At 51.7% G+C, this 24,552-nt stretch overlaps 1 long non-coding RNA gene across 2 annotated transcripts in view; it reads right to left on the reverse strand.

Moving 5' to 3' along the window:
• LOC123759122 (uncharacterized) overlaps nucleotides 1–24,552 on the reverse strand; it is a 196,299-nt gene that overhangs the window by 93,673 nt on the left and 78,074 nt on the right. The window contains exon 3 of one of the 2 annotated variants that reach the window (XR_011228623.1): nucleotides 15,287–15,636. The exons of the other annotated variant lie outside the window; for it this stretch is intronic. This is a non-coding gene — a long non-coding RNA (uncharacterized lncRNA). Of the gene's footprint in view, nucleotides 1–15,286; nucleotides 15,637–24,552 lie in introns of those variants that run through there. 2 annotated transcript variants of the gene reach the window in all.

A 24,552-nucleotide genomic window follows, 5' to 3' on the forward strand; every position in this document is an offset into this window, starting at 1 on the left:
CAGCCCCCTCTACTGGCAGGGGGTTGGTGCTGGGCCTGTAGCTGCCGCTCCCTTATACTGGCAGGAGGTTGGTGCTGGACCTGTAGCCCCAGCCCCCTCTACTGGCAGGGGGTTGGTTCTGGACCTGTAGCTCCATCCCCGTCTCTACTGGCAGGAGGTTGGTGCTGGACCTGTAGCCCCAGCCCCCTCTACTGGCAGGGGGTTGGTCCTGGACCTGTAACTCCACCCCCCCCCCACCCCCATCTCTACTGGCAGGAGGTTGGTGTTGGACCTGTAGCTCCAGCCACCCTCTACTGGCAAGGGGTTCGTTCTGGACCTGTAGCTCCACCCCCCTCTCTACTGGCAGGGGGTTGGTGCTAAACCTGTAGCTCCAGCCCCCCTCTAATGGCAGGGGGTTGGTGCTGGACCTGTAGCTCCAGCCCCTCTCTACTGGCAGAGGGCTGGTATTGGACCTGTAGCTCAAGCCCCCCTCAACTGGCAGGGGGTTGGTCCTGTACCTGTAGCTCCAACCCCCCTCTACTGGCAGGGGGTTAGTGCTGGACCTGTAGCTCCAGTCGCCCCCCCCACCCCAATCTCTACTGGCAGGGGGTTGGTACTGGACCTGTAGCTCAAGCCCCCCTCAACTGGCAGGGGGTTGGTCCTGAACCTGTAGCTCCAACCCCCCTCTACTGGCAGGGGGTTAGTGCTGAACCTGTAGCTCCAGCCCCCCTCTACTGGCAGGGGGCAGGTGCTGGACCTGTAGCTCCAGCCCCCCCTCTACTGGCAGGGGGTTTGTGCTGGACCTGTAGCTCAGCCCCCCTCTACTGGCAGGAGGTTGGTGCTGGACCTGTAGCTCCAGTCCCCCTCTACTGGCAGGGGGTTGGTGCTGGACCTGTAGCTCCAGCCCCCCTCTACTGGCAGGGGGTTGGTGCTGAACCTGTAGCTCCAGCCCCCCTCTACTGGCAGGGGGTTGGTCCTGGACCTGTAGCTCCAACCCCCCCCCCCCCACCCCCATCTCTACTGGCAAGGGGTTCGTCCTGGAGCTGTAGCTCCAGCCCCCCTCTACTGGCAGGAGGTTGGTGCTGGACCTGTAGCTCCAGCCCCCCTCTACTGGCAAGGGGTTGGTACTGGACCTGTAGCTCCAGCCCCCCTCTACTGGCAGGGGGTTGGTGCTGAACCTGTAGGTCCAGCCAACCTCTAATGGCAGGGGGTTGGTGCTGGACCTGTAGCTCCAGCCCCACTCTACTGGCAGGGGGTTGGTTCTGGACCTGTAGCTCCAGCCCCCCTCTACTGGCAGGGGGTTGGTGCTGGACCTGAAGCTCCACCTCCCTCTCTACTGGCAGGGGGTTGGTGCTGGACCTGTAGCTCCAGCCACCCTCTACTGGCAAGGGGGTTGGTACTGGACCTGTAGCTCCAGCCCCCCTCTACTGGCTGAGGGTTGGTTCTGGACCTGTAGCTCCAGCCCCCTCCAACAGGCAGAGGGCTGGTTCTGGACCTGTAGCTCCAGCCACCACCCTCTACTGGCAGGGGGTTGGTACTGCACCTGTAGCTCCAGCCCCCCTCTAATGGCAGGGGGTTGGTGCTGGACCTGTAGCTCCACCCCCCCCTCCCGTCTCTACTGGCAGGGGGTTGGTACTGGACCTGTAGCTCCAGCCCCCCTCTAATGGCAGGGGGTTGGTACTGGACCTGTAGCTCCAGCCCCCCTCTATTGGCAGGGGTTGGTGCTGGACCTGTAGCTCCAGCCCACCTCTACTGGCATGGGGTTGGTGCTGGACCTGTAGCTCCAGCCCCCCCCCTTCTACTGGCACAGGGGTTGTTGCGAGACCTGTAGCTCCAGCCCCCCTCTACTAGCAGGGGGTTAGTGCTGGACCTGTAGCTCCAGCCCTCCTCTACTAACAGGGGGTTAGTGCTGGACCTGTAGCTCCAGCCCACTTCTACTGGCAGAGAGATGGTTCTGGACCTGTAGCTCCAGCTACCCCCCCTCTATACTGACAGGGGGGTTGATGCTGGACCTGTATCTCCAGCCCCCTCTACTGGCAGGGGGTTGATTCTGGACCTGTAGCTCCAGCCCCCCTCTACTAGCAGGGGGTTGGTTCTGTACCTGTTGCTCCAGACCCCCTCTACTGGAAGGGGGTTGGTGCTGGACCTGTAGCTCCAGCCGGCCCTCTACTGGCAGTGGGTTGGTGCTGGACCTGTAGCTCCAGCCCCCCTCTCTACTGGCAAGGGGTTGGTGCTGGACATGTAGCTCCAGCCCCCCTCTAATGGCAGGGGGTTGGTGCTGGACCTGTACCTCCACCCCCCTCTCTACTGGCAGGGGGTTGGTACTGGACCTGTAGCTCCAGCCCAATTCTACTGGCAGAGGGTTGGTTCTGAACCTGTAGCTCCAGCCCACTCTACTTGCAGAGGGCTGGTATTGGACCTGTAGCTCAATCCCCCCTCTACTGGCAGGGGGTTGGTCCTGGACCTGTAGCTCCAATCCCCCTCTACTGGCAGGGGGTTAGTGCTGGACCTGTACCTCCAGCCCTCCCCTCCACCCCAATCTCTACTGGCAGGAGGTTGGTGTTGGACCTGTAGCTCCAGCCCCCCTCTACTGGCAGGGGGTTGGTTCTGGACCTGTAGCTCCAGCCCACCTCTACTGGCAGAGGGCTGGTTCTGGACCTGTAGCTCCAGCCCCCCCCCTCTACTGGCAGGGGGCAGGTGCTGGACCTGTAGCTCCATCCCCCCTCTCTACTGGCAAGGGGTTGGTACTGGACCTGTAGCTCCAGCCCGCATCTAATGGCAGGGGGTTGGTGCTGGACCTGTAGCTCCAGCCTCCCTCTACTGGCAGAGGGCAGGCTCTGGACTTGTAGCTCCAGCCCCCCCTACTGGCAGGGGGGTTGGTGGTGGACCTGTAGCTTCAGCCCCCACCTACTGGCAGGGGGTTGGTACTGGACCTGTAGCTCCAGCCCCCACCTACTGGCAGGGGGTTGGTGCTGGACCTGTAGCTCCAGCCCCCCTCTACTGGCAGGGGGTTGGTGCTGGACCTGTAGCTCCAGCCCCCACCTACTGGCAGGGGGTTGGTGCTGGACCTGTAGCTCCAGCCCCCCTCTACTGGCAGGGGGTTGGTGCTGGACCTGTAGCTCCAGCCTCCCTCTACTGGCAGGGGGGTTGGTGCTGGACCTGTAGCTCCAGCCCCCCTCTACTGGCAGGGGGTTGGTGCTGGACCTGTAGCTCCAGCCCCCCTCTACTGGCAGGGGGTTGGTGCTGGGCCTGTAGCTCCAGCCACCCTATACTGGCAGGGGGTTGGTGCTGAACCTGTAGCTCCAGCCACCCTCTACTGGCAGGTAGGTTGGTGCTGGACCTGTAGCTCCAGCCCCCCTCTACTGGCAGGGGGTTGGTGCTGGACCTGTAGCTCCAGCCCCCCTCTACTGGCAGGGGGTTGGTGCTGGACCTGTAGCTCCAGCCACCCTCTACTGGCAGGGGGTTGGTGCTGGACCTGTAGCTCCAGCCCCCCTCTACTGGCAGGGGGTTGGTTCTGGACCTGTAGCTCCAGCCCCCCTCTACTGGCAGGGGGTTGGTGCTGGACCTGTAGCTCCAGCCACCCTCTACTGGCAGGGGGTTGGTGCTGGACCTGTAGCTCCAGCCCCCCTCTACTGGCAGGGGGTTGGTGCTGGACCTGTAGCTCCAGCCACCCTCTACTGGCAGGGGGTTGGTGCAGGACCTGTAGCTCCAGCCACCCTCTACTGGCAGGGGGTTGGTGCTGGACCTGTAGCTCCAGCCACCCTCTACTGTCAGGGGGTTGGTGCTGGACCTGTAGCTCCAGCCCCCCTCTACTGGCAGCGGGTTGGTTCTGGACCTGTAGCTCCAGCCCCCCCTCTACTGGCAGAGGGCTGGTATTGGACCTGTAGCTCAAGCCCCCCTCTACTGGCAGGGGGTTGGTGCTGGACCTGAAGCTCCACCTCCCTCTCTACTGGCAGGGGGTTGGTGCTGAACCTGTAGGTCCAGCCACCCTCTAATGGCAGGGGGTTGGTGCTGGACCTGTAGCTCCAGCCCCCCTCTACTGGCCGGAGGTTGGTGTTGGACCTGTAGCTCCAGCCACCCTCTACTGCTCTACTGGCAAGGGGGTTGGTGTTGGACCTGTAGCTTCACCTCCCTCTCTACTGGTAGGGGCTTGGTCCTGGACCTGTAGCTCCAGCCCCCCTCTACTGGCAAAGGGTTGGTTCTGGACGTGTAGCTCCATCCCCCCTCAACAGGCAGAGGGCTGGTTCAGGACCTGTAGCTCCAGCCCCCCCCCCCCTCTACTGGCAGGGGGTTGGTGTTGGACCTGTAGCTCCACCCCCCTCTCTACTGGCAGGGGGTTGGTACTGGACCTGTAACTCCAATCCCCCTCTAATGGCAGGGGGTTGGCACTGGACCTGTAGCTCCAGCCCCCCCCTTCTACTGGCACAGGGGTTGGTGCGAGACCTGTAGCTCCAGCCCACCTCTACTGGCATGGGGTTGGTGCTGGACCTGTAGCTCCAGCCCACCTCTACTGGCATGGGGTTGGTGCTGGACCTGTAGCTCCAGCCCCCCCCCCTTCTACTGGCACAGGGGTTGGTGCGAGACCTGTAGCTCCAGCCCCCCTCTACTAGTAGGGGGTTAGTGCTGGACCTGTAGCTCCAGCCCACTTCTACTGGTAGAGAGATGGTTCTGGACCTGTAGCTCCAGCTACCCCCCCTCTATACTGACAGGGGGGTTGATGCTGGACCTGTATCTCCAGCCCCCCTCTACTGGCAGGGGGTTGATTCTGGACCTGTAGCTCCAGCCCCCCTCTACTAGCAGGGGGTTGCTTCTGTACCTGTTGCGCCAGACCCACTCTACTGGAAGGGGGTTGGTGCTGGACCTGTAGCTCCTGTCGGCCCTCTACTGGCAGTGGGTTGGTGCTGGACCTGTAGCTCCAGCCCCCCTCTCTACTGGCAAGGGGTTGGTGCTGGACATGTAGCTCCAGCCCCCCTCTAATGGCAGGGGGTTGGTGCTGGACCTGTAGCTCCACCCCCCTCTCTACTGGCAGGGGGTTGGTACTGGACCTGTAGCTCCAGCCCAATTCTACTGGCAGAGGGTTGGTTCTACACCTGTAGCTCCAGCCCCCTCTACTGGCAGAGGGCTGGTATTGGACCTGTAGCTCAATCCCCCCTCTACTGGCAGGGGGTTGGTCCTGGACCTGTAGCTCCAATCCCCCTCTACTGGCAGGGGGTTAGTGCTGGACCTGTAGCTCCAGCCCCCCCTACTGGCAGGGGGGTTGGTGCTGGACCTGTAGCTTCAGCCCCCCTCTACTGGCAGGGGGTTGGTGCTGGACCTGTAGCTCCAGCCCCCCTCTACTGGCAGGGGGTTGGTGCTGGACCTGTTGCTCCAGCCCCCACCTACTGGCAGGGGGTTGGTGCTGGACCTGTAGCTCCAGCCCCCCTCTACTGGCAGGGGGTTGGTGCTGGACCTGTAGCTCCAGCCCCCCTCTACTGGCAGGGGGGTTGGTGCTGGACCTGTAGCTCCAGCCCCCCTCTACTGGCAGGGGGTTGGTGCTGGACCTGTAGCTCCAACCCCCCTCTATTGGCAGGGGGTTGGTGCTGGACCTGTAGCTCCAGCCACCCTCTACTGGCAGGGGGTTGGTGCTGAACCTGTAGCTCCAGCCCCCCCTACTGGCAGGGGGGTTGGTGCTGGACCTGTAGCTTCAGCCCCCCTCTACTGGCAGGGGGTTGGTGCTGGACCTGTAGCTCCAGCCCCCCTCTACTGGCAGGGGGTTGGTGCTGGACCTGTAGCTCCAGCCCCCTTCTACTGGCAGGTGGTTGGTGCTGGACCTGTAGCTCCAGCCCCCCTCTACTGGCAGGTGGTTGGTGCTGGACCTGTAGCTCCAGCCCCCCTCTACTGGCAGGGGGTTGGTGCTGGACCTGTAGCTCCAGCCCCCCTCTACTGGCAGGGGGTTGGTGCTGGACCTGTAGCTCCAGCCACCCTCTACTGGCAGGGGGTTGGTAGGACCTGTAGCTCCAGCCACCCTCTACTGGCAGGGGGTTGGTGCTGGACCTGTAGCTCCAGCCACCCTCTACTGGCAGGGGGTTGGTGCTGGACCTGTAGCTCCAGCCCCCCCCAACTGGCAGGGGGTTGGTGCTGGACCTGTAGCTCCAGCCACCCTCTACTGGCAGGGGGTTGGTGCTGGACCTGTAGCTCCAGCCACCCTCTACTGGCAGGGGGTTGGTGCTGGACCTGTAGCTCCAGCCACCCCTCTACTGGCAGGGGGTTGGTGCTGGCATTGTCTGGGAGTTTGTTGGCAGTTTCAAGGCTTCAGTCTCTTCGAACCCAGCAGTGGTTTGTTTTGGTTCACTGTCTTCCTGGATGCTTTCCTGGTAAGATGGAGAGTGGTGACACTCCACCACTCTACTCGGTGGAGTGTCACCCGCTCTCTGTGCCTCTGTGAGGGGGGCCAGGATCCCGGGTTCAATAGAGGATCACAGGTTCAATCTTTATGCAGGACAGAAATGGTTCACATACTTCCTTTCACCTGTTAGGTCTGTTCACCTACCAGTAAATATTTATCCCAGAGGTAGGAAACTATTGTAAATTGTAAGTTAAGGACAGTCAGTAGTTGACCTTGGGGAACCTCGATAAACCTAAGAACAGGCTTCCTCTCCACAAAACGCAACTCAATATCTTGTGATATGACCTATGAGAGAAAATAAAAAACTTACTGTTAACTGCTTCTGGGGGATCTGTCCAGTGATTTCTTGAACTTTATTCATGATGCTGGGGGCTGAGTCTCCCAGGTGTACGGGGTCAGCTGTGGCACCTGTCTCTGTGGTCATCATCTCCAGGGCCTCCCTGATGGTCTCCTGCACCTGTCATTACCAACACAAACATTAATGGTAGAGGCTGAGTCTCCCAGGTGTACGGGGTCAGCTGTGGCACCTGTCTCTGTGGTCATCATCTCCAGGGCCTCCCTGATGGTCTCCTGCACCTGTCATTACCAACACAAACATTAATGGTGGAGGCTGAGTCTCCCAGGTGTACGGGGTCAGCTGTGGCACCTGTCTCTGTGGTCGTCATCTCCAGGGCCTCCCTGATGGTCTCCTGCACCTGTCATTACCAACACAAACATTAATGGTGGAGGCTGAGTCTCCCAGGTGTACGGGGTCAGCTGTGGCACCTGTCTCTGTGGTCATCATCTCCAGGGCCTTCCTGATGGTCTCCTGCACCTGTCATTACCAACACAAACATTAATGGTGGAGGCTGAGTCTCCCAGGTGTACGGGGTCAGCTGTGGCACCTGTCTCTGTGGTCGTCATCTCCAGGGCCTCCCTGATGGTCTCCTGCACCTGTCATTACCAACACAAACATTAATGGTGGAGGCTGAGTCTCCCATGTGTACGGGGTCAGCTGTGGCACCTGTCTCTGTGGTCATCATCTCCAGGGCCTCCCTGATGGTCTCCTGCACCTGTCATTACCAACACAAACATTAATGGTGGAGGCTGAGTCTCCCAGGTGTACGGGGTCAGCTGTGGCACCTGTCTCTGTGGTCATCATCTCCAGGGCCTCCCTGATGGTCTCCTGCACCTGTCATTACCAACACAAACATTAATGTGGAACCTGGACTATAATGAAGCATCAGGCTCTGAGTAAAGTAACTGGACTATAATGAAGCATCAGGCTCTGAGTAAAGTAACTGGACTATAATGAAGCATCAGGCTCTGAGTAAAGTAACTGGATAAAGCATCAGGAAACTGAAACTACACCTGTAGTCAGTCTGTCACTAAGATGACAGTTGACATGGGTGTAGTGAACACTGACCTCAGTGTAGAGAAACACCAAGATGACAGTTGACTTTATTAATAACAATGTTTCAGGTATTAGAGCAAAAACCCAGGGTTGAATGTAATGAAACATCATTTTCTGGGTGAGTCCCGGAGGCTCCCCGCAGATATCCAGGCTGATATGGATATATTAGCTTTCTGGCATCAGTCAATGTGCATGGAGTTCTTGCCTACCGGGGACCACGAGTCAGAACCTGGCCCCCTCAGACAGGCGTGAGGAGAACTGGCCTAATGAAACCCCCGTGTGGTTGGGAGCATTTCTATATCTGCCATCAACCGGGTCTGGCACCCAGAAAGGTAGGCGCCCTAAAACAATCTCTTATTCTGGTGAAAATATTGCTACCAAAAGCTGAACGAGTGGACAAAACTCCCCAAACGAAAATTAGCAAACGAGCATGACGTCTTCACGTTGCCGCGCCACTGTCTATGTAACCCTCCCCCCTCCCCGGGAGGGGGAAGGGAGAGCCCCAGACCCTCACGCCGGCGATCCAACCTGCTGTTCTTAGGTTGGATGTCAAAACTCGCGAAAAATACCGCCGACTGGAGGGAGGGATGCCGGGGAGCCTCTGGGACTCGCCCAGAAAATGGCGATACCTGCTTGATGGCATTCTGGGAGTTCTTCTACTCCCCAAGCCTGGCCCGAGGCCAGGCTTGACTTGTGAGAGTTTGGTCTACCAGGCTGTTGCTTGGAGCGGCCCGCAGGCCCACATACCCATCACAACTGGTTGGTCCGGCACTCCTTGAAGAAAACAATCTAGTTTTCTCTTGAAGATGTCCACGGTTGTTCCGGCAATATTTCTGATGCTCAGTGGTAGGACATTGAACAACCGCGGATCTCTGATGTTTATAGCGTTCTCTGATTGTGCCTATGGCACCTCTGTTCTTCACTAGTTCTATTCTGCATTTTCCTCCATATCGTTCACTCCAGTATTCATTACATTCGCGATGTAATGCAGCAATTCATTACATTCAACGCTGGTTTTCTGTGGGGCGCCCCGTCGGCTCCCTGGAGCTAACTACCCAAAGACAAGGAAAAACAGGGACTTACCCGGGCGGTGGTCAGTCCTCACTCCTCAATTCGAAACTTGAGACAACTGGCTACAACCGCCGACCCAATGCAGTACAGGCCCTACTAGGTCCAGGGACTTTGACCAGGTAGCGAGCAGCCAGAACTCTGTCCAACCACAAACAACCTTATGTCCGAATATCAACCCAAGACATGATACCAAAGACGGCAGCCAGTGCAGCAAACTTACAAATGTCGTGGGCACGAGGATAGACTGCAAGCTGGCTAGACTTAACCCTGTGGACGACCTGGGAGACCCGAGCCCGGGAACAGGAAAGAAGGGAAACTGGGTCAACCCTAAGCCCATCCCCAGCCACCACAGGCTTGGCACGCAAATAACGGTAGAGAGCCGCAACCAGACACAACACATGATGCAGCCCCGGCCTGACCATCCAAGCATCAACAACCCAAGGACCCCTTCGGAAAGCAGCAGACTCATTCTTCGCCAGAAAGAGAGACAGCTGCAACAGATCAAACTTACTACCAGGACCAAAAGAGCAGAAACCCCTGCGCTGGAGGAGAGCATGAAGCTCCCCAACCCGACTCCCCAGAGGCCAATGCCTACAGGATAAGAGCCTTAGAAAAACAGTCCTGAAATGAAGGGGCCACAACAAACTGAGAAGAGAGAAAAGAGAGCACCCGGTCCAAAGACCAGGACGGCTCAGGTGGCGCATGAGCAGTCCGGTGGTGAAACAACGTACGAGACAGCTTGCGGAACGGAGCAGACATAACATCAATACCGAACGCACGTTGGAGTGACTCCGTTACTGCCGCACAATATGAGGCGACAGTATTTGGCACAAGATGACAATCCTGGAAACAACCACGAAAGGATGGACAAAACAACCCTATCAGAGACCGAAGTACACCTACGCAGTGAGAGGAAAAACCGAAATGACCGCCAGGAAACTTCATACTGCCGCCTAGTTGAAGCACGCAGGTGGGAGGCCAACAACAAAGCCACCTGCACTTCATACAAGTTGTGATAGACTTGAGTCAGAAAATCCAGAAGCGAAGACTCGAGGAGAAGAACGCACTAACTTTATAACGGGCTGGACCAATCTGGCAGAGCTGCAGGAAGACCCTCGGGTTCGAACACTGAGCAAGCAGCACCTGAAACCAAGGCTGGGCAGGCCACCAAGGAGCCAGAAGGACACCTCAACCCTGGTAAGATTCCCAGCGAGCCAGGACCTGGAGCAATAGATGAACCGGGGGGAGGAGAGGTTCAGGTAACCCCACCTTGCCCAGTCCTGCTGAAAAGCATCAACGCCGACAGCTCGCAGTCAAGGAAGGGCGCCACGCCAACGCGAAGAGGTCCACCACCGGAGGCAGAGCCAACTGAACGACTCTGTGTCGACTGTCCACTCCGTTGAAAGGGGGAAGGAAGAGGGACAGGCCGTCCGCCAGGACATTGGACTCCCCAAATGAAACTGCCAGGAGAGCCAAACCCTGAGAACTCAGCAGACGAGTCACCCAAAGTGACCAGCCCCAAAGAGCCAAGGACCGCATCGAATTCTCGTGGTTCAGGCAATGAACCACTGGGAAACAGTCCAAATGGAGCCGGATCGTCGACCCACAAGCGACCCGAAGCGACATCCACACAGCTGCGAACTCCCGCACCATGCTGTGAGCCCACCAGAAGGACAGACCCCATCATTCTTGGCCAGCTTGGTGAGCACAGGTCACAAAGCCCCAGCCAGGAGATGATGTGTCTGTGAACACATCGAGTGAGGGCTCGGGAAAAGCCAAGGCACTGTACCCCGAAAAACCCTTAGAGGAAGCTGGCAACACAGCAACCGATGCAAAGCCTCAGGAGGCAGAACTCAGTGGTCGCAAGAGAGGCGGAAGAGACGCCCCCGAAGGAACCAGAAGAGCCAACGAAGCCAAACCCGACCTGGTGGGTAGACTATCATGGCAAAGTTCAGGCTTCCCCGCACAAACCCTCGAGCAACCGCCGTGTGACCCGAGAGCCCCTCAGGAACAGACAAAGGCTGGAACGCAGACGGAGCAGATCCGCCGGAGGAAGAGAAGGAAGCGGTCAGAGCGTCCCACACAAGACCCAGCCAAGACCAAACCTGAGAGGGAACCAGATGGGACTTCCTCCAATTCACCTGGAACCAGAACCAGGCGAGCTCGGAAATAAATAAATCCCTGGCGAGCTGACACACGAACTGACATGGAGCCCAAACCAGCCAGTCATCAAGGTAGGCCAGAACCCGAACACCTAACAGATGCAGACGGGCCACCATGATCCAGGTAAGGCGTGTGAACACACGAGGTGCCAGGTCAACCCGAATGTTAGACAACAAAAGCGGTAACTCTGGCACCCCACAACAAAACCGAGTCAGTCCCAGAACCCCAGATAAATTGGGATGTGCAAATACGCGTCCTTGAGATCCAGTGACACCATCCAAGCGCCTGACTCCAACAGAAGCCGGACCTGGGACAGAGTGGTCATCTGAAACGAGGGACAAGAAACCCAGGGATTGAGAAGGTACAAGTCCAGAATGAACCACAGTTTCACACAGTCCAGTTTCTGAACTGGAAACTGTCGGGAAACCCATCTGAGAAACGTGATCGTTTCGACCACGACCAAGTGCACCCACTCCAAGACAACCTGACAGAGTGCAGGAGAAGAGGCCTGCCCCTGCCAGCCCCAATCCCCCGAAGAAGGAGGGGCCACCCAACGCTACCACAGGCCGCGAGAAACAACCCAAAAATCCTACGAATCGTGAGACCAGGCATGAGCAAACAGAGCAAGCCTCCCCCCCATTGCCCCATCAATGGGGTGAACCGCGAAAGGGCTGATGCCCCTTACGAGAACCTGACTTACCTGCTGAGCGAGCACCACGCCGACCAAGTGCAGCTGGGACCGAAGGCGGCACCAGCTCCGAAACCGGCAACTGTGGCCCACCCCAACGAGCGGAATCGCGAGCCCTGGCATGACCCCTCCGGGAAGAACCAATATGAGAACCCTGGAGAACCAACAAATCAGACATCGGGCAGCAACTGGAAGAAGCCACCAGCCTATACTGCTCGACTGCAGAGGCCGCAAACAGCAAAGGACACAAGGGTGAAAACAATCTAAGAGCCAGGGCCCAAGCGGATTCCAAGGAGGAAGCGAGCACCACCTGTTGACAGGCGAGATGTGAAAAACCACGACAGCGCATCCCGCAGGATTGGTGCAAACAGCTTCAAAAGTCCAAACGACGCATGAGCAACGGAGACCAAGGCACCAGACCCAGGAATGGCCCCAAGTGCCTCTACATCCTCCACAAAGTCAATCCAAAGACAGCTCCAAGAGGGGGAAAAGAAATAAAGGACCAAAGCCAACTTGCCACGTGCGTGCAAGTCCTCAGCCACAAGCGCAGCCGACATGGAAGGAACCGGCAAATGAAGCTGAACCGCACCAACATTGCAGAAGGGCAGGAGCGAAAAGGCACTCATTAAGATGCTCAAAATTGCCCCCCTCAGGTAAACCTGGACCACAGTCAACGCCTCACACCACTTAAGCCTGCAGGTACGACAGAAGGAGTCCCAAGCATCCAGTGAGAACAAAGGGCAGTCCACAAGCCAAGACAAACCCGGAACCTCATAACGAACTTAGTATGGAGATGAAGAACCAGTCCTGAAGGAAGACGGATCCTTTATAGAGGCATATTCTGGGTCGCACAGGAGGTAAGCTGAAATGGCTGCCTGTACCTCAGTAGGCGAGGTGCGGGAAGCCAAAAACCTCCGAAAGGACAGAACCGGAGGATCTGCAAGGACACGGAACCAAACCCAGGGAGAAGTTGAACCCTAATCCAACTCGTATGCAGAGGGGGGAGAGGAAGGAAAACACCACTTTTTGTAACAGTAAGCTCCGCTCGTGGGTCATAAAACCCAGGCGGGGTCCAACGGGGCCCAAGGCCCCCAAATCAGCTCCTCCCCAACCCCCGGGAACCTCCTCCACGTCAGGCCCTTGGGGCGAGTCGTCCTCCAAAGCCTCGGCCTCACAAGGAAAACTTGGGGAGGCTGAAATAGCAGGAAGAGAGTGAGCCCACTGGTCAGACCCTGGAGCTATGGCTGGAGGAACAGACTCGAATGCCTCCGTAACCACCCAAGAAGGGGCAACCCACGAAACAGCCCGAGTCTCAGAAACCTCTAAACCCTGCCACAACCCCGAAGCCCCCAGCCGCTTTGGAACCAGAAGCAGGAGGGGGGGGGGGCAAATGAACCACAGCAGGGGAAGAACGAGGGGGCGTGGACTGATCCAAGGCCGACGTGACCAACACCCCCAAGTCCGGGTCCCTATAAGCAAAATGGGACAGCCTCGGGGTATCCGGGGAAGCAACCAACCTAGCGCCTTGCAACAACCTTAACCTATCCTGTAGCGTGCGAGCCACTTGCACCCGAATAATGTCATCATCAGATAGGGTGAACTGAGTCACAAACAAGCAACAAAGCTCACAGGACTCAGGGTCAAATGTGTCACCGACCCAACAGGTAACACGATGGAGGCAAAAATAATGAGTGTCGCCCTGAGACAAGGGGACAGAGTAAACCTCAAACTCTCACAAAGTGCGTGCGGACTCAGGGGTCTTATCCATTGGACCCTGAGTGCCCCAGCAGGGTTTCTCAGGGCCCCTAGACTGGGTCTGCTAAGGATAATCCCAGGCAGGGTACTGCTAACTAGCGCCCAAGCTACCAGTCAGCATTGCTAATGCTGAGCCCCAGGGACGTGTCCACTCACGAGGGCAAAGCAGGGGGTAACACCAAACAAAAACAACCCTAATATAAAGGAGGAGGCACACCAAGGCAGACCTCCGCCCGCCACCAGGCAAAAAGAAAAAGAAAAGAAAAACCTCACAAGAGGACATCATACCAAGATGAAAAAGCGCCAGCCACTGTTATAGGTGAAAACTGGGAAGGACAAGAAGGGGCGGACGGAACCAAAGTCAAAGTGACTCTCACCCACAAGTCCGGGTCACTAAAACGAAAACGGGCCACTCTCGGGGCATCCGGGGGAGCAACAAACCTATCGCATTGCAGCAACCTAAAACTAGCATGCAATGCAGTTGCTGCCTGCACCCTCATACCATGATTAGTAGCATGGGTGAACTGGAAAACATACAAACAACAAACGTCACATGTCTCCGGGTCAGAGAAATCACCGACTCTACATGCAGCATGGTGGAGGCATAACTGGTGATTTCCCAGGATTTCCTGCGCTACCAGTGACGAAAACTACCTCCTACCCAGAGGCAAACAAGGGAAACAAAAACCCCAGTTGACTCCAAGGGCAGCCAAGTACCGAGCAGTAAAAGACATAGCGGAGGTAGATCCCAAGGTGATATGTGGAAGGTGGGCCCAAGCCTCAAGGGCAGTACTGTACTTACAGAGCACCTAGGGAAGGCGACCCTGGGCGCATGCAGCCCAAGTACTGAAGAATATTACTCCCAGCTAGCACACCACCTGTAGAGACAGACCATGCCACAAGGCACAGAAACTGAGACAAATTCAGGAGCCAGAGACACAAGACCTCGCCCTTATCACATCAGCCAAGAACTGAAGGGTGGATTGCCGGCGTGAGGGTTTGGGACTCCCCCTTCTCCCTCCTGGGGAAGGGGGGTTGGGCAGACGGTGGCGTGGCAATGTGATGACGTCATGCTCATTTGCTAATTTTTGTTTGGGGAGCACGAAAATTTTTGTCTGTCCACTCGTTCGGCTTTTAATAGCTATATTTTCACCAGAATAGGGCTTTGTTTTGGGGCGTCTACCTTTCTGAGTGCCCAACCTGGTCAATGACAGAATGCTCCCATCCACACGGGGGTTTCTATAGGCCATTGCTCCTCGTGCCACTCTAAGGGGGCCAGGTTCTGGCACGTGGTCCCCGGTAGGTAAGAATTCCATGCACATTGACTGATTCAAGAAAGCTAATATATCCATATCAGCCTGGATAGCTCCAGGGAATCATCGAGGTTTCCCTCAGAAAGTTTCCTATATATAAAGTCAACTCTCATCATGTCAAAAGTGTTTATATAGAGGCAATACTACACTCAGTTGGGTGAGAACAATGTGACCTTCAACAGCGTACCTTCACTGAGGTGTGGACAGTCTTGACATCTGGGAAGAGTTCCTGGCACTTCTGGAGCCAATCTTCTACCTTCATGCTGCACTCATCAGCTGTGTCTATGGTTGTGCCAACCTCCTGTGGGGTGTTGACTGTGTCGAGGCTCCCCAACATGGCCTGCAGCTGAGTCTTCCCTTCCTCTCCTTGTGTTGTCATATCTACCACACTGGTATCCTCCAGTTCCAAGAGCTTCATTGCTGATTTGTTCTCCTCTACCAGAGCATAGAGTCTGTCCTGGAGCTGGAGGTGGTGAGTCTTCCAGTCCCCCAGCTGCCCCTGGTACTCCCCCAGCTGGGACAGTGCCTCTTCACAGCTAGTAATGAGGCTGCTGATGATGCTCTTCTGCTCCTGCACCAGGGAACGTAACTTCTTACTGATGCCTCTGGCGGGACCTTCATAAGGTTTTGCTGCCACTACTTCCTCAGTTGTTAGCTGGATATTTTTGAGTTTCCTAACAAAAGCCTCCACAGCATAGCTAATTGGGAACTGAGTGGCAGCTGTGGCAGTGTGCTGGGCACGGCAGCTGGGGCAGGACAGCTGACCATTCTTGATAGCATTGTCAATACACTGGGAGCAGAATGTGTGGCCGCACAGCAGATTGCGAGGCCGTAGCTGATTGTCATCATAATCGTTAAAACACACTGAACATTCCTCTGGCTTGTTATCCTGTGGAAAAGAATATTTGGTTAAACTAGATGTATTTACAACAAATAAGTAATATTACAGTACTTTATTTACTAATATAAATTGCATAATATCTATATACATTCTTAGCATTAGATATTCTAGAGCAGAGTTAATATTACTTACAGATTAACATATTCACACAAGGGCCAATATTTTTTATAAATATATCCCGGAGTATGGGATAATATTTTTGGGTAACATATTGCAGCAGCAGGGCTGCCTGTAAGACGTATCTGAGAGTACAGACTAACAATACCTGTCCTTACTTTCTTATGAATAATGGAAGGAAATGTATGTATCATATGTAATAATTGGGGAAGGGTCAAGTATTCTTAGTCTAAGTTGGACAATAAGTGCACAGTGGGTTAAATCTTCACACATGGGTTTTATACAACTCCGGATTATTCTACACTTATTAACTATGGGAACACACGATTACGTTTCTGGATTGTTGAGATTGAGTGATACTCTTCACCAAACATAAACATGATGGATGAATTGACTATTGGTCCCACACAAATCTGGGCTTAGTCGTTATTTTACTGTACACTCTCTTGGTAATATACAAATGTAGCATGGATTTTTACAATATAAGGTCTCTACACTTAATCACTTTACTAACGGGGACCAAGGTTGTTGGAGTTTAAACCACGTGTTACAGTACCTCCTTAACCTCTGCACGCCTGGTTTCGACAAAAACTTTTTAGTGCAATTTTCAAAGACATATTTTTGTTGTTTTTATAAATGTCCAGGTAAAGTTTCAGGTAAAGTTAATGTCAAAAAGTTTCCAAACTCAACTATTTCCATTTCAAACCACAAAGTAATGAAAACATTAAAATATAGCCTGATTAGAAAAAATAACACAATTCTCAGAGTGCCTAAAGGCGCTTTGCGCAGTGCAGTGGTTAACCCTCAAACCGCGCATATCATATATAAATGATATCAGTGACAAAACCGAAACCGCACACATCATTTATATATGATTTCGTGTCTAGCGCTATAATTTAAACTCCCCACCTGGGATAGGGGCAGCTATAGTACAGCCACGACCGATAGTTGCCAGATGCCACCTAAAAAAAAAATCCAGGCCAACATTCTTGGGTGTTAGCAGTGATAGTATTACTGAAGCCCCCTGACTGTGATAAAACTGACCAGGATTCTGATAATAGCAGGATTGTGGTGATATTTAGCGCTGTGCTCCATGGAGGGAGGCGTAAGGCTGTGCGAGGGAGGGTTGTGGCATCGTCTTCTGACTGTGTGTGGCCACCATTTATTAACTGCACTCACCATACCAGCTTAGTGGTTCGATATGGTGAACACAAATGTAGATACTTATATATAACGTGTGTATAGTGTGAGATAACAGCGAGAGGAGTAGGTTGGGAGCCGCCATTTTGGTGAGGGAGGAGCGTCGTCTGCACGACATGGCATGGTCTTTACTGATGGCCACTATGGTCTTTGGGCACCATACCAGCTTATTTGTTCAGGTATGGTGAATAAAACAGGTAGATACTTATATATAATATGTGTATATAGCGTAATAACACCACAAACAATATTGTTGAAGGACAAATATTAGTGCGTCTGGCCATGAGGGCGGCCTCCGATCAGCTGACTGTGTGAGTAGCTACGTCTTTGTGGCCTTTACTCACCATACGAGCTTAGATGTACAGTTATGGTGAACAAAACATGTAAATACGTATATATAACGTCTGTGTATAGTGAATAAATACAGAAAGAGTATTGTAGGAGGTGAATGAGGGTGAGTGAGGTGGTGTTGAGGGAGGGAGTGGCTCGCTGGTGTTTGGCGGTCACTCCTCGTTGCTTTTTGACTCACAAGACCAACTTAGTAGTTCGTTATGGTGTACAAAACATGCAAATACTTATATATAACCTGTGTATATAGTGTAACAACAGCAAAACTATTTGTTTATTGTTTTATGAACATAATAATTGAATCACTAATATGCACACCATAATTTTGAGTACAGTGATGGTTCACACATTTTATAATATAAATATACCACAATTCACTGTATGGAATAATATTACTGCAAAAAAACTAAGAAAAAATCAATCAGAGACATTGAAATAATTAGGTAATAATATATTTGTGGCAACTGCCGTCTGACAGCTCGGGCGGAGTAGACCTTGTCTGGCGAAGGCTCTGCCAACGCCCCTTTTTTGCCACACTTCCCTACCCTATTGCGGCTAAAATATGCCACCTACGATTTTTTTTTTATTTTTTCCGTGATCAGGGAACAAAAATGAACACTTCTATAAGACGAAAGAATTTTTTGGAATTGTTTTTTTTTGTTGCGCCTGTGGGTGTGAATTCCATTTGGGCCCCTAGCGGTTTGAGGGTTAAAGTGGGTGAATGAGCCCAAAATAACACAAGACACACAGGGTTCTACAAACACACATTCCTAAAATTCCTATCCCTAAACTAACAAAGAAAAAAAGCACTAGTACAGTTAATGCACTTATCATTACTGTAGAAGACCACACCAAGCATCGCACTGACGTCTACTAGACACTGGAGTAGTCGCCGCCTGAGTGGACAACTTGATGCTGCACTCCACTCTGTGTGCACTCGCTTGGTTCCAATAATGTTTCACACAAAACTCATATCCCAAAATTGGTCATTTGTATGTCTTATAGAGTTCCAGACTGTTTTCAACATTTAACACTGCTGTTTCTATATATATATTTTCAACCAGTGAATGTCTTAAATAAGTGTTTCCTATACAATTTCATTGCTTTGGGGAGGATATATAATTATTAATAATAATAATTTTCCTTTCTAAGTCACTGTGCTTTACATGTGCAGAACTGACTATTGTACTGGCAGAAATCATAAATTCATGATTGTCCTGCCCTTTAAGAAGACCTGGACAAAATAAGTGTATGAGCACCACTTGGCAAATGGAATTTAATGTGAACAAATGCCATGTTATGGAATGTGGAATAGGAGAACATAGACCCCACACAACCTATAAATTATATAATTACCTAAGTGTAGTTACAGGATGAGAGCTATGCTCATGATGTCCCGTCTTCCCAGCACTGTCATACAATGCTTTGAAATTACTGACGCTTTTGTCCTTCATCACCTTCTCACCTAACTTGTTCCAACCGTCTACCCCACTTGTTTGTGAAAGTGAATTTTCTTATTCACTTCTAAAAAAATTAATTTTCTTCGGCACCTTTGTTTAGTTTAAATCTATGACCTCTTGATCTTGAAGTTCCAGGTCTCAGGAATTTTTGCCTATCAATTTTATCAATTCCCATTACTATTTTGTACGTAGTGATTATAACGCCTCTTTTTCTTCTATCTTTTACTTTTGGAATATTTAACCGCATGGGTATATACCATTTGACACCCACAGGCGCATACAAAAAAAAAATAAAATAAAAAATAAATCTTTTTTCTTCCTAACCTGTTAATTTGTGTTCACTGATCACGGGAAAAATAATAAAAAAATCCTAAGTGGCATATATTGCCCGCTATAGGGCGGAGAAGTCTGGCAAAAAAACAGGCGCTGACTCAGTGTGCGTCCCAGGCGGTCAGTTGCTTGCCAGCTTTCAGGCCGGAGTTGCCACAAAGAGATAATTACCTAATTACTTCAATGTCTCTGATTGATTTTTCGTAGTTTTTTTGCTGCAATATTATTCAATAGTGTGTAGTGTGATATATTTATATAATAAAATGAGTGAATCATCGCTGTACTCAAAAATATGGTGTGCATATTGTTGATTCAATTATATTCATCAAACAGTGAACAAATACTTTGTCGGTTATTACACTATATACACAGGTTATATATAAGTATCTGCATGTTTTGTTCACCATAACGAACCACTAAGTTGCTATTATGAGTCAAAAAGTAACGAGGAGTGACCGCCGTGTACCAGCCAGCCACTCACGCCCTCCCTCAACACCTCACTCACCCACATTCTCCTCCCACCATACTGTTTTTGCTTTAATTCACTATATACAGACGTTATAAATAAGTATCTACATTCGTGTTCACCATAACGAACCACTAAGTTGCCATGTTGAGTGGCAGTGGCAGCCTGCCACTGGCTGCTACTTGCTCCCTCCCTCAAGTCACCTGTCTCCCACACATTCTCCTCCCACAATACTATTTTTGCTTTTATTCACTATATACAGACGCTATTTATAAGTATCTACATTCATGTTCACCATAACGAACCACTAAGTTGGTACGCTGAGTGGCAGTGGCAGTGGCAGCGGCAGCCAGAGGCAGCCCGCCTCTGGCTGCCACTCCCTCCCTCCCTCACCTCACCTGACTTGCCACCATTCTCCATCCACCATACTGTTTTTGCTTTTATATACAGATGTTATTTATAAGTATTTACATGTTTTGTTCACCATAACTGTACATCTGAGCTTGTATGGTGAGTAAAGGCACAAAGACGTAGGACCTCACACAGTCAGCTGGCTGCCACACCTCAAGGCCAGACGCACTAATATTTCTCCTCCAACAATACTGTTTGTGGTGTTATTACGCTATATACACACATTTTATATAAATATCTACCTGTTTTATTCACCATACTTGTACAAGTAAACTGGTATGGTGCCCAAAGACCATCGTGGTCACCAGTAAACAACATGATATATCATGCAGACGATGCCACCGCCCTCACCAAAATGGTGGCTCCCAACCTACTTCTCTTGCTGTTTATACCCTCTATACACACATTATATATAAGTATCTACATTTGTATTCACCATAGCGAACCACTAAGCTGGTATGGTGAGTGCAGTCAATAAAAGGTGGACACACACAGTCAGAAGACAACGCCACCACCCTCCCTCCCCCAGCATTACTCCTCCCTCTATGCAGCACGACGCTAAATATCACCACAATCCTGCTATTATCAGAACCCTGGTCAGTTTTATCACAGTCAGGGGTCTTCTGTAATAATATCATCGCTACATAATAGCATGAACAAGTATATTATGGCATTTTTAGGTGATGCTGTGATCACAAGCTGAACAGCAGTGCTGTGAGCTCATGCTGCGTGCGTTAAGCTTTGTAGTTCACTCAATACTGAGTAAACTATCAAGCCTAACGCACGCAGAATTTGGCCCACGATTTTTAAAAAAAATGGCGTCTGTTTACAAGAGCCCTGATGAAGGTGTGGTGAACCCTGTGTATCCGCAGGCCGTTTAAATCTTGCGTAGTACTCCAAAGCATCATATGATGCGATGACCAACTTGAAGTTCCAGGTCTCAGGAATTTTTGCCTATCAATTTTATCAATTCCCGTTACTATTTTGTACGTAGTGATCATATCGCCTCCTTTTCTTCTATCTTTTAGTTTTGGAATATTTAACCCTTTAACTGCGCAACGCGCCTGCAGGGCCACGCTTGGGGTGCGCTACGCGCCTCCGGGTATTTATATTTTTCACGTTCGATTTAAAAGTGGCGCGCAGTGACGCGGGTATGGAATGGATGACTGGGAGCCCCAGTGATCGTCCGCCATCTTGAAAAAAATTCCCAGCATGCCTCGCGGCCATGGGGAGCCCCAGTTCCCAAGCAGCAACCATGTCTGAAGCATCGTCAACGAGCTCCCACTCCACGGTGACCCGAGGTCATGGAAAATGACTCTTTGAGAAGATTCTCGATATTTTGTACGACGACGGTGTTATGGATGATGACCTGGACTATGATCCAGAGAAAGATCTGACACAGAGGTCTGATACGAGTGAGGAAGAGACGCAAGTGGATGATGTGGCGAGCGTGTACGGTACACGCTCCTCGCTCGGCTTGTCTCACCCCCCTGGGTGAACACCGTTATCACCGAGACACCAGTTTATTCATTGACAGTACATGTGACGAATCTTTCTCGGGCTTCAGTGACATTGGCTCCGCTACGAGTAGTGTGGACGGCCCGAGTACTAGCAGCGGGGGTGGTACCAGGCGGGGCTTTGCTGCCTAAGCAACACGTCGAAGCAGGTGACAGCATGTCTCACAGCATGACGACAGTGGGCCCTCAACATCAGGAGTTCGTGGTAGGCCTATGGTACGAAAATCTGCCTCAGCTCCAAGCATACCCTCACGTAGCTCCAGCAGCAGCAGCAGGCGACATAGCCGTGGTTTTGGTGCTCATGGTGGTATTGACCGTGTTGTTGGCGCCAACACCAAACTCCCTGATGTACTTGTGTGGGAGGATTGCGCCACAATTGTCCCTCAAATACCAACGTTTGATGATACCGATGTTGATGTTACAGCTTTATTCCCGTATAACGGTGATGATATGGCAGACATGGAATATTTCCAGGCATATTTTGACAATGTCTTCATGACGCATCTTGTGACCGAGACAAACACGTACGCCAACACCCTCATAGACGGCGGCATATTTCCTGCCTCACGCCTCACACGACGGAAAGATACGACAATCGATGAGATGTACGTGTTTCTGGCACTATGCATGATGATGAAACACTTCAAGAAAGCCGTCGTCCTGGACTATTGGAACAAAGACAGCCTTGTTCCATCACCCATCTTCAACCGGTATATGTCGCGTGATAGGTTCCTCCTGATTCTCAGGTGCCCGCATTTCGAGAACAATGCAAATGAGGTCAGACATGACAGACTGTGAAAGGTAGCAAGGAATTCAGCGACCTGCGAGGGAACTTCAGGGATTATTTTGTACCTGGACAGAATGTCGTTATCGACGAGTTGCTTGTACTGTTCAAGGGCAGACTGGCATTCAAGCAGTACATCCCTTCCAAGCGGCACCGTTTTTGACTTAAGTTTTTCATGCTGTGCGACTGTGAGACTGGTATCGTCCTGGACATGATCTTGTATTCTGGTACAGACATTGACATACCAGCTATAGATGAACACGGGTTCTCTGGCAGTGTCGTAAAAACCCTGATGGAACCAGTGCTGAACAGGGGGCATATACTGTTCACCGACAACTATTACACCAGCCCCCTGTTGACCAGATACCTCCTTGCCCACAACACCAGCATATGTGGCACTGTGAAGGTCCTCAGGAAGGAAATGCCAGTGTTCGGTATAGGTATATCCGTGGGCGAGTGCCAGCTGCGCAAGTGTGACAATACACTGTCAGTGCGGTGAGAGGACACATGCGAGGTGAATATACTGAGGACGATTCACACCGGTGCCATGTTGAACAGTGGGAAGGTCCATTTTCAGACGCGCAACCCCATGTATAAGCTGAACTGTGTCATAGACTATAACGTAAATATTCGCCTCATCGATCAATGTGACATGATGCTTGGTGGTGTGGAGTGCGTGTGCAGGTCTGTGAAGTGGACGTAAAACTTCTTCTTCCAGCTAATGGATGTTGCAGTGCTCAACTGCTGCAATATGTACCTAGTGAAATCCAGCAGGAAACCATCTATACATACCTTCAGAGCCAGCATTGTGTCACAACTGCTGGTAAAGTATGACAGGGAGGGATGAGTAGTACCGCGCAGGGTGCAAGCAACAATGCCACACGCAGCTCCAGACAGATTGCGCGGTAATGAAAACTTCGGGGTACACATGCTGGAGTATATGCCAGGCACAGCTTCATGTGAGAAGGGTAAACGTGCATGCATAGTATGCAGGAACACTACACACAGATCACAAAAGTGAAGATGCATCAGCACCTGGTGCGTGGAGTGCAAGGTGCCACTCTGCCCCGTTGGCTGATTTGCAGCATATCACACACTCGTGGAGTACTGAGTGTGTGTGTATAGTGTGTGATACTGTACAGTATGTATATATAATGAAAATATAATATATCAGCGTGATAAATTGGAAATAAGTGCAGGATAAGTGTACTTGTTTGTGATGCACGTAACACAGTGTCTACGGATGGTACGGATGTTCTACTGCCATAATATAGTGTACGTGTTCACCATACATTGGATCAGCACGTAAAATCTAATAAATTGTATTTGGAACTGTGTGCAAAAAATGAACAAAAAATATATTCACGGCAGCACGCGCATCCTGCCCCGGGCGCCCCACCGGCCCCGGGAGCTTACGGCACGGGCGCACGAGGAATGATGACATCATGCGTCACCTTACGGACCCCATAACAGCCAAAGTGGGTACAATTTCAACAATCCATTGCTATACCAATATACAGGGAGGGGTTTTTGACACTTTTAGAAAAAATATAATTTTTCCTGAGAATTTATTACTTGCGCATTAGGGGGGTCATATTTGGAGGCCGCACAGTTAAGGGGTTAATGCCTCTTACCACTCCTCATAGCTCTTGTCCTTCTGTTCTGGGAGCCATTTAGTTGCATGTCTTTGCACCTTTTCCAGTTTGTTGATGTGCTTCTTAAGATATGGGCACCATACAACCACTGCATATTCCATTCCAGCTTTGGTTTAACAAAAGTTGTGAACAATTTCTTGAGTATCTTGCCATCCATGTATTTAAAAGCAATTTTTAAGTTAGAAAGTAGAGCATAGGCTCCTCACACAATGTTCTTTATGTGGTCCTCAGGTGACAGTTTTCTATCTAGAACCCCTCCTAGCTCTCTTTCTTTATCCAAATTCATTATCGATTTCTCACATTTCATAGAGGTGTCTAGATATGAAGTGAAAAAAATGCTAAAGGAGCTAAGTAAGAACAAAGCATTTGGCCCAGATGGAGTTTCACCATGGGTCCTGAGAGAATGTGCACCTAAGCTCAGCATTCTACTTCAACAGATTTTTCAGGCATCCCCGTGAACAGGAGTCCTAGCAGATGTGTGGAAAAAGACTAACACAGAAGAAACGTTTGCACTACAAGGTTGATATTCACTATGCTACCTATTTCAGACTCCCAGTTGATATTAGAGGCAGCAGCAGCACTCTACAACAGTGGCAGCAGGGAAGATCCCATCATA

The sequence above is a fragment of the Procambarus clarkii genome, chromosome 15 (assembly GCF_040958095.1).
Source record: "Procambarus clarkii isolate CNS0578487 chromosome 15, FALCON_Pclarkii_2.0, whole genome shotgun sequence".
Taxonomy (NCBI): domain Eukaryota; kingdom Metazoa; phylum Arthropoda; class Malacostraca; order Decapoda; family Cambaridae; genus Procambarus; species Procambarus clarkii.